Source organism: Garra rufa, unplaced genomic scaffold, assembly GCF_049309525.1.
Source record: "Garra rufa unplaced genomic scaffold, GarRuf1.0 hap1_unplaced_490, whole genome shotgun sequence".
Classification (NCBI taxonomy): domain Eukaryota; kingdom Metazoa; phylum Chordata; class Actinopteri; order Cypriniformes; family Cyprinidae; genus Garra; species Garra rufa.
Window position 1 is genome coordinate 319 of NW_027394757.1, and position 8,392 is coordinate 8,710.

Consider the following 8,392-nt stretch of genomic DNA (forward strand, 5'->3'; position numbering starts at 1 on the left):
ACAGCAGATGGACATCTTTAAAATATTCTCACACTTACCAAAGGATCCCACCCACTAGAAATACAAACCCAGCATGTCACAGACACACACTAGTCCAACCGCAACAACTACAAATCATATCAAGCGTCTTAATAAGCAAACTCATAATAAATCCCAGTGCTGACATGGTAATATTTGAACTTCAATCTGCACGAGCGTCCTCCTTAACCTGTCGCCATGTCTTGCATTCCAGGTTACTCTCGTAACTCGAACAGCGTGTCTCCTCGCGGGTACGTGCCGAGCTCCACACCCCAGCAGTCCAACTACAACACCATCACCTCCACCATGAACGGATACGGAGCCGCCGGGATGACCAACCTGGGCGTCCCTGGATCCCCAAGTTTCCTCAATGGATCTGCAGCCAACTCTCCTTACGCAAGTGAGTGTTCTGTTGAGCAGCTAACAGATCCTGATGTTTCTGCTGAAAAGACCAGCATATTGGGCTTCTTGACTAGTTTATCCAGCAATACTTTTTACTTTCAACTAGTCTCCCAAGTCTTAACCAGCTAATGGAGTTTTCACACCAATGCAATATATACAGTACTTTTAAAAATAAAGGTTATTTTTTGGTATCAATAGTTCCATGATGAAAATGTAACATCCATGGAACATTTTCATTGTCCAAGGTTCTTCAGATTATATCAAATGTTCCTCACACTAAGAAAAGTAATGGTTATTTTAATGGATTGGTTCACTTCCAGAACAAAATTTTCCTGATAATTTACTCACCCCCATGTCATCCAAGTTGTTCATGTCTTCTTTCTTCAGTTGGAACAGAAATTAAGGTTTTTGAGGAGAACATTTTAAGATTTTCCTACATATAGTTGATCCAACAGGCTGAAGGTCCAAATTGCAACTTCTAAAGGCTCTACACGATCCCAGCCAAGAAATAATGGTCATATCTAGCATAACGACCGGCCATTTAAAATAAATAAATAAATACAATACAAATTTATATATTAGTGTTCGTCTTGCACTAGCTTGACTTCACACATTACAAAATCATGTTGGAAAGGTCACGCGTGATGTAGGCGAAAGTACCAACTCAGTGTTTACAAAGCGAATATGCAAAGAAAGTCATATGCTCTTTACAAAAAATGTTAAAACAACGTCATTGGATGATTTTGAAGTTTAAGGAGAAGATTAGATGGCATTTTTAGCCCTACCCAACACAGGTGAAGAACTCGTAGTCATGAAGTCATCGAAGAGCTGGTTCAAGACGAGCATTTGTGGTTAAAAAGTATATATTTTTTAGAAAATGACCAATCGTTTGGCTAGGTAAGACACGTGTAGAGCCCTTTGAAGCTCCATTGAAACTGTAATTTGGACCTTCAACCTGTTGATCCCCATTGAAGTCCACTATATGGAGAAAAATCCTGGAATGTTTCCCTCAAAAACCTTAATTTCTTTTTGACTGAAGAAAGAAAGACATGAACATCTTGGATGGCATGGTGGTGAGTAAGTTCTCAGAAATGATCTATTCTGGAAGTGAACTAATCCTTTAAGAACTGTTAACTGAAAGGTTCTTCGAGGAACTCAAAATTGGTTCTGCTATACTCTTTTAAAAAAAGATTCTTCATTGGAACCTATTTGAATTCCATGAAAAACCTGCAACATCCATGGAAACTTTCATACTAAGAAAAACACGGTTCTTTTAAGAACTGTTCACTGAAAGATTCTTTGGGAAACTAAAAATAGTTTCTTCTGTACTCTTAAAATTAAAGGTTCTTTATTGGAATTCCATGAAGAACCTTTAAGATCCATGAAAAATTTCCATTGCACATAAGGTTCTTTATAGTGAGAAGGGGTTCTTTTAAGAACTGTTCACTGAAAGGTTCTTTGGGAAACTAAAAATGGAACCTTTTTTGGAACCTTTATTTTCTACAGTGTAGAAACACCATTTTGAGTTCTTTCATTTAACAGTTATTTTATTGGTCTGAAAAATGTTTTATTAATCTGAAGGACCTTTTCCACTATGAAGAACCATTCCACAAATGTTAAAGGTTCTTCATGGAACCATCAATGCCACCAAAGAACCTTTGTTTTAAAGAGTGTAGACTAATTCACCAGCCACAAACCTGTCTGGAAATATTCGACACTACATGCTAGTCTTTTCAGCAGAGTTGTTAACTCTTCACTGCTTGTTTTGGATTCTGATTTGTCGGATTTAACCAGCTAAATTCGACCATTGCGAGTCTAAAAAGTTTGCATTTGTGATTTTGGGTATCACAACGGGCACATCCAGTCGCAACCCAGATTATGCTAATCTGAAATGCTAAGGTTGTTTGTTTTTCTATTCATGTTCTGTGAGGGAAAGGTTATTGTTTGTCTGCTGTTCCATGCACTGTGAACGTCTCCATCCGAACTAACTCCACAAACACTCATATTGTTTCATCTCCTTTCATGTCTAACACATTAACGACTCCTTCATGCATCTCACTCCGTCACATGCTCGCTTTCTCATTGCGGTCAGGATAGTGAGCTTTTCTGTCTGCACTTTCCTGTAGATACGTCTGCTGCTACTGTTTTGGGGGGAAAAAAGTCACAATGCTGGAGGCCTGACAATTACAAATGAGGTTTATATACTCAAGACTGTTCATATATTCAATATACAGCAGCTGTATTTTGTGTGATTGGCACTTGTTTGGCAGGCCGAGCTTTGTGCGAAGCACTTTCGTGGCAGGTTTGCTTTCCATTCATTATAAAAATGGGAAACAAGTTGGCGAGAGTTTTCAATTGGAATTTCATTGAAGAAAATTCATTGTGGGTTTTGCTCCAATTTGGTGAGAAAGCTCAAGCTTTCTGCTCAACGCCAAGACGGTTGGCTAGCGTACGGTGGTTTTTATTACCTTTTTTTCTCTCAAAGCATGCAGATGACCGCATATTAGATGTCCTGATAGTATCATCTCTTGGCATGCTTTACATATACGTGTGTCAATACAAGAGCGGTTTTCTTGTTGATGCTTCTGCAAAAGTGTGATTTGGCAGTCAAACGTGGACTATTATACTGACAGAAATCCTCCTCAAGAGTTCTAAGTTATGGATCAACTTTGCCATGCAGGTAGCACACGGTTTCATTCCCATAATGCCTCACTCTGCCATAGCCCTTCCCCTTCAATTAACCCTCTAACAATCGGCATGACCCACCTCATAACTCTCATCTTTGTGTGTGTGCGGCTGTGTGTGTGTTTCTCTGTGTGTGTGTGTGTGTCTGTTTCAGTCACCCCCTCCAGTCCTCTATTGGAGCCTCATGCCTCCTCCTCCTCCTCTTCTTCATGCATCCCTACTTCCATCTCTCTGTCTGCGGGCCCTTTCTCATTCTCTCCTGTCCATATGATCTCTGCAGTCAAACAGAAGAGCGCCTTCGCGCCTGTCGTCCGGCCACAGACCTCCCCGCCCCCCACCTGCACCAGCACCAATGGGAGCAGTCTACAGGGTGAGCACCCCACCCCTCTCCTGCCTCTGAGCCAATCGGGAAACAAGACCCTATTTTAGAACGAGTCACGAAAAAAGGGCACTAAATTTTTGAGGACAAAGTTGATCCATAACTTTCTACTTAGAAGATTGGTTGCTTTTACAGCAAAAAATGTTCAAATTTAGATAAATAAATAGTGAAAATGCTGTTTTTCCACATTGGTGGTAATGTCTCTTGAGGCAAATTAGTGTAAAATAGTATCATAATTGCCTCAGATGTGCATGGAGTCACTTGGAAGAAAAAAAAGATGTATTGTTAAATGATTTTTTGGAACATGTGACAATGAAAACTGGAGTAATGTACATTTTTGAGGTAAAAGTTAACCCATAACTTGCTACTAGGTAAGACTGAAGAAAATAAAATTAAATAAAATAAAGCTTTGATTTCCATGCAGGTGGTGATGTCTTTTTGGGTCAATTTAGCGTAAAATAGTATCAAAATTACCTGCGTGGAGTCAAAACCTTGGAAGAAAAAAAATACTAAGCAGCACATTTGTTTTCAACATTCATAGTAATAAATGTTTCTTGAACATCAAATCAGCATAAATAATTTCTGAAGGATCATGTGACACTGAAAACTGAAGTAATGATGCTAAATATTGAGCTTTGGCATTAGAGTACAATTTTATGTGCATTTTGAGGTCGAAATTTATCCATAACTTGCTACTTTTAATATTGGTTGTTTTTACAGCAAAAAAATAATAACAATTTAAATAAATAAATAGCGAAAATGCAGGTTTTTTAAATAAGTGTAAAATAATATTAATATTACCTCAGGTTTGCTTGGCTCAAAAAGTTGGAAGAACCAAAATATCTTTTCAACATTGATAATAAAAATGTTTCTTGAGCACCAAATCATTATGTTAAATGATGTCTGAAGGGTCATGTGACACTGAAAACTGGAGTAATGATGCTGAAAATTCCCCTTTGCCATCAGAGTATATTTTTATGTACATTTTTGAGGCCAAAATTGCTCCATAACTTGCTACGTATAATATTTGTTTTTAAAGCAAAAGTATAAATATTTAAATAAATAATCAGTGAAAATTCTGTGTTTTTTCACACCGATGATGTCTGTTGGGGCAAATTAGTGTGAAATACATATAAAATTTGGAAGATGTATGACAGTTTTCACAAAAAATACTTACCAGCACAGATGTTTTCAACATGTATAGTAATAATAAATGTTTCTTGAGCACCAAATCAGTATATTAGAATGGTTTCTGAAGGATCACTGTGACATCTGGAGTAATGACACTAAAAAGCAGTTTTATGTACATTTTTGAGGTCAAAGTTGATTCATAATTTGTTATATACAGTATAAGACTGGTTGCTTACAACAAATAAAAAAAACAAATTTTAATAAATAAAACAAATGAATAAAAGTGCTTTAGATTTCCATGCAGGTGGTGATGTCTGTTGGGGCACATTAGTGTAAAATAGTATCAAAATTGCCCGATTTATAATCATTTTCCATGTTATTTGCATGTTATGAACCTAATATTTGTCTCAATATGCTACAATATTGACTGCAGCTCTAGTTCTACAAGGAAAATCTTAACTTTAAAGTGCTAAACTGAAGAAGTGTAGTTGTAGCTGTAGTTGCAGTATTGTTCTTTAATGAGCATAAACCTATCAGTTTAAATTGATAATATGTCTCTGTCAGCTGACCTCTTGTTTGTCTCTTCCAGCTATGGCCGGTCTGATTGTCCCTCCCATGTGAAGAGGAACCTGATCTTCCTCATCGGCTTCATTGAGCCCACAACAAACTCACTGGCTCAGCAAATCTGTCTGACACTCTCTTATCGAACATCACCAGTCCTACGAGGAGCTGCCCGAAAAGAACATCTACACCTGGATCGCTAAAAGAAAAAAAAAAAAAGAAAAGTGTACCTGGCCTGAAAATGTCCCATGTCCTGAAATGTCAATAGATGTGTTTGTTTTGCCCTCTATGACTTCATCCTTGGAGACTCGCCATACCGGGTGGCATTTGGAACGGGAAGGATAAAAGCTGGATATTATCGCAATGTGAAGGAGAAGCTGAGGTTTTGACACGTTTGCGGCCGTAGGGGCTTCTTTGCATGGCTGATGTTGTCTGTAGACTGTTCGTTTCATACTGTATGTCTGTCCTGTTTCCACTGTGAGAAGAGAGACGCCACTCATCCGGATGGGACTGCGATGGCTCCAAACGCCATTCGAAAACGATTCGTTCCCAATTACGAATTTTAGTTCCTTTCGCTTTTGTTTTAAACCATCAGATGAGAACCGAGTGATGCACAAACAAACACAAAATGATCCCAGACTGTAATTTAGTAATGGATGTCAGTCATTTTTACTCTCATACTGTTTCTGTAGTTCCAGTATAGTTCCAGGTGTGTGGATAGGTAGATTTAAGCCAGGAATGCTTTCTGCAGTTTTAATCACATTTAGGTACCAGACTTATTGTTGAACTTCTTATTGTGCTTTTTTGTATGTATTTATAAAGTTCGTTTCGGGATTTCTTTGGTGAGTTAGGCCTGAATAATAGTATCAAATATCTATGTCAACACATTTGATGTCTTAATACCTTTTAGATATTGTAAAAAGAGTGAAAAATAAAAGGGATTACACTTTTTTTTGTAAAAACTAAAATGACAATGACAAAAAAAAGAACAAAAAAAAAGTCCGGACATGACCAGGACACCTGTTTTTTGAAAGCAGGGTGCAAAGCTCCACCACTTTTGTAAAAAAAAAAAAAAAAAAAGAAAAAAACATTTTTTCAATCGTATATTTAATGTTTTCTTTTTGCAAAAAGCATTTGTGTTCTTGTTCCTCCTCTCGTCTCGTGTGTTTTCGTGAAACGTGTATGATCATAGTTATTTCCTAATGCACTATTTTTGTTGGGGCACTTACAAGAGCTATGTATCTTAGCAAGCAGATGAAAATAATAATGATAAAAAAAAGAACAAAAAAAATTGAAAACTTATACAAATATGCACCAGACGATTTTTTTGGATCGATTACTCTTTGCTTTGGTCATGATAACTGAAATCGTTTTGTTAATGTTTCCATAATACTTTTCTGTCCTTGTTGAGGTTTATTTTTCAAATGGTGAAAAGTCAAAATTTCTATCTAATGTGCTGACAGATATGTTTAATGTATCACATGATCACATCAAAAAAGTTCAAACTTGTTCAAATGGAGCACATTTTGATGCGGAACCATTCATTGACGTCAATCTTGCTGGTGATATTGTTAATTGTTGCACACATGCACAAGTTATGCAATTTGTATTTAAATGCAACTCGCAATCTGCATTAAAGTGGATTAGCTGTGAAATAAATTAATGTAAGGAGATATAATGATGCCTTAAAATAGGATGTGCTCCAGGATGTTATCTCAAATCATAAATCTAAAAAATAGTCTGATATAATGAAATTGAAAAACAGGGGAAATTTTTGAGGAAATATGTCTTCATGAAGGTGGTTTCTTAGTCACATTTGGTTTTGTTTCTGTTTGTGATTAAACGTTGCAGACTGACCAGGAAACAATGTCATTTTAATATTCCAGTCATGATTTTTCCCTATTTTCCTGAAGTGAGTGAAGGTGTGTGTTTGCTAAGATTGTGAAAGAAATTGTGGTTTCCGAGGACCTCTTTTAATTTCACAGGTGACCTAATTACTTCACATTCGTCCTTTTGGGGTTTAGACATAAATGGGGTAAAGAAAATACAATTTGACAGTGCCCTATTATACTAAAACAGCTGAATTCAATCTTAAAGTTCACATGAAAACATCTCAGAGATCCAGCTTGGCTGGAAACACACACACACACACACACACACACACACACACACACACACACACACACACACGTGTCCGTCCATTTCACCCATGCATTCAGTTTCCTAATAGCTTGTGAAAGGTTTTTTGTCATAGATGTAGAGAGCTGGCTTCTGCTTTCTTTTTCAAAACCTGTTTTCTTTGGAAATGTTGAACTGGAGGTGAAATGGAGAAAGGTACTGCATCTTTGTGAAATATGAAATATTATATCAAAATATATCAAAGCACAATGTTTAATTAATGTCTTTAGAATTCAGATAGGGAGATGTATTCTACTTTCCTTTTTTTCTTCTCTCTGACCATGCTGTAAATAAATGCATGTTTTTTCCTTTTTCAGTTTTTTTTTTCTTCCTGTGATCCCGTGCTTTTTGTACAGAAACAGAAAAATAAAGATTACATTTGGCTTGAAAGTATTTTGTCAGGCGTCTTTATTGTGTAAAGCCTCGCAGCCTCTTTTTCACTTTCACAATGTTTTAAAACATCAACAGTCAGTCGAGTTATAAAAGTCACTTTTTATGCTGTGCTTCTCAGCATGGGGCGAACCATCCCAGGCCAGAAATCTCCAGCTCCGCTCCAAACTTCACAGCAAGGCTCATCCTTCCAAGGTTTCGACCTTTTGGTCTGCTCCGCCTGCCAGCACCGCTCAGTTGATGGGATATATTTTTGAAACCTTATCCAAAGACCACATTCAATTTTTTAGAGTTTTGGCCCTCAAACCCATCGTGCTGAACCTGTGTAAAGACACAGTGACCCATGCAGATCAGAATCAATCATTCCTGAAATCACTCCAGCGCAGTAATTTTCCTGTGCTCTCTGCTTGGATAAGACAGAATGAGGGAGATATTCCGAACGTGATTTGTGCTCATGTCAAGAGAAACATTTAAGGAAGGGGAAATATCTGAGACTTAAAGCTGGTGGCCTTTTGATTACCTCTAGCGCTTGACAGTCTCACAAATTGCACAGTCGACACTGGCTAGTGTACAGCATGTCTGTCTACACTCGAAGTCACTCTTACTAACAGCTATCAGCTGTATCTCAGAGCAGAATTTCAGTGGTGA

At 37.4% G+C, this 8,392-nt stretch overlaps 1 long non-coding RNA gene across 1 annotated transcript; it reads left to right on the top strand.

The window, feature by feature from the left end:
- The first annotated feature begins 236 nt into the window (after window positions 1–236).
- Window positions 237–7,732, top strand: LOC141317215 (uncharacterized). Its single transcript, XR_012351747.1, has 3 exons — window positions 237–418; window positions 3,386–3,475; window positions 5,205–7,732. It is a non-coding gene; the product is annotated as an uncharacterized lncRNA (long non-coding RNA).
- The last annotated feature ends 660 nt before the right edge of the window (window positions 7,733–8,392 follow it).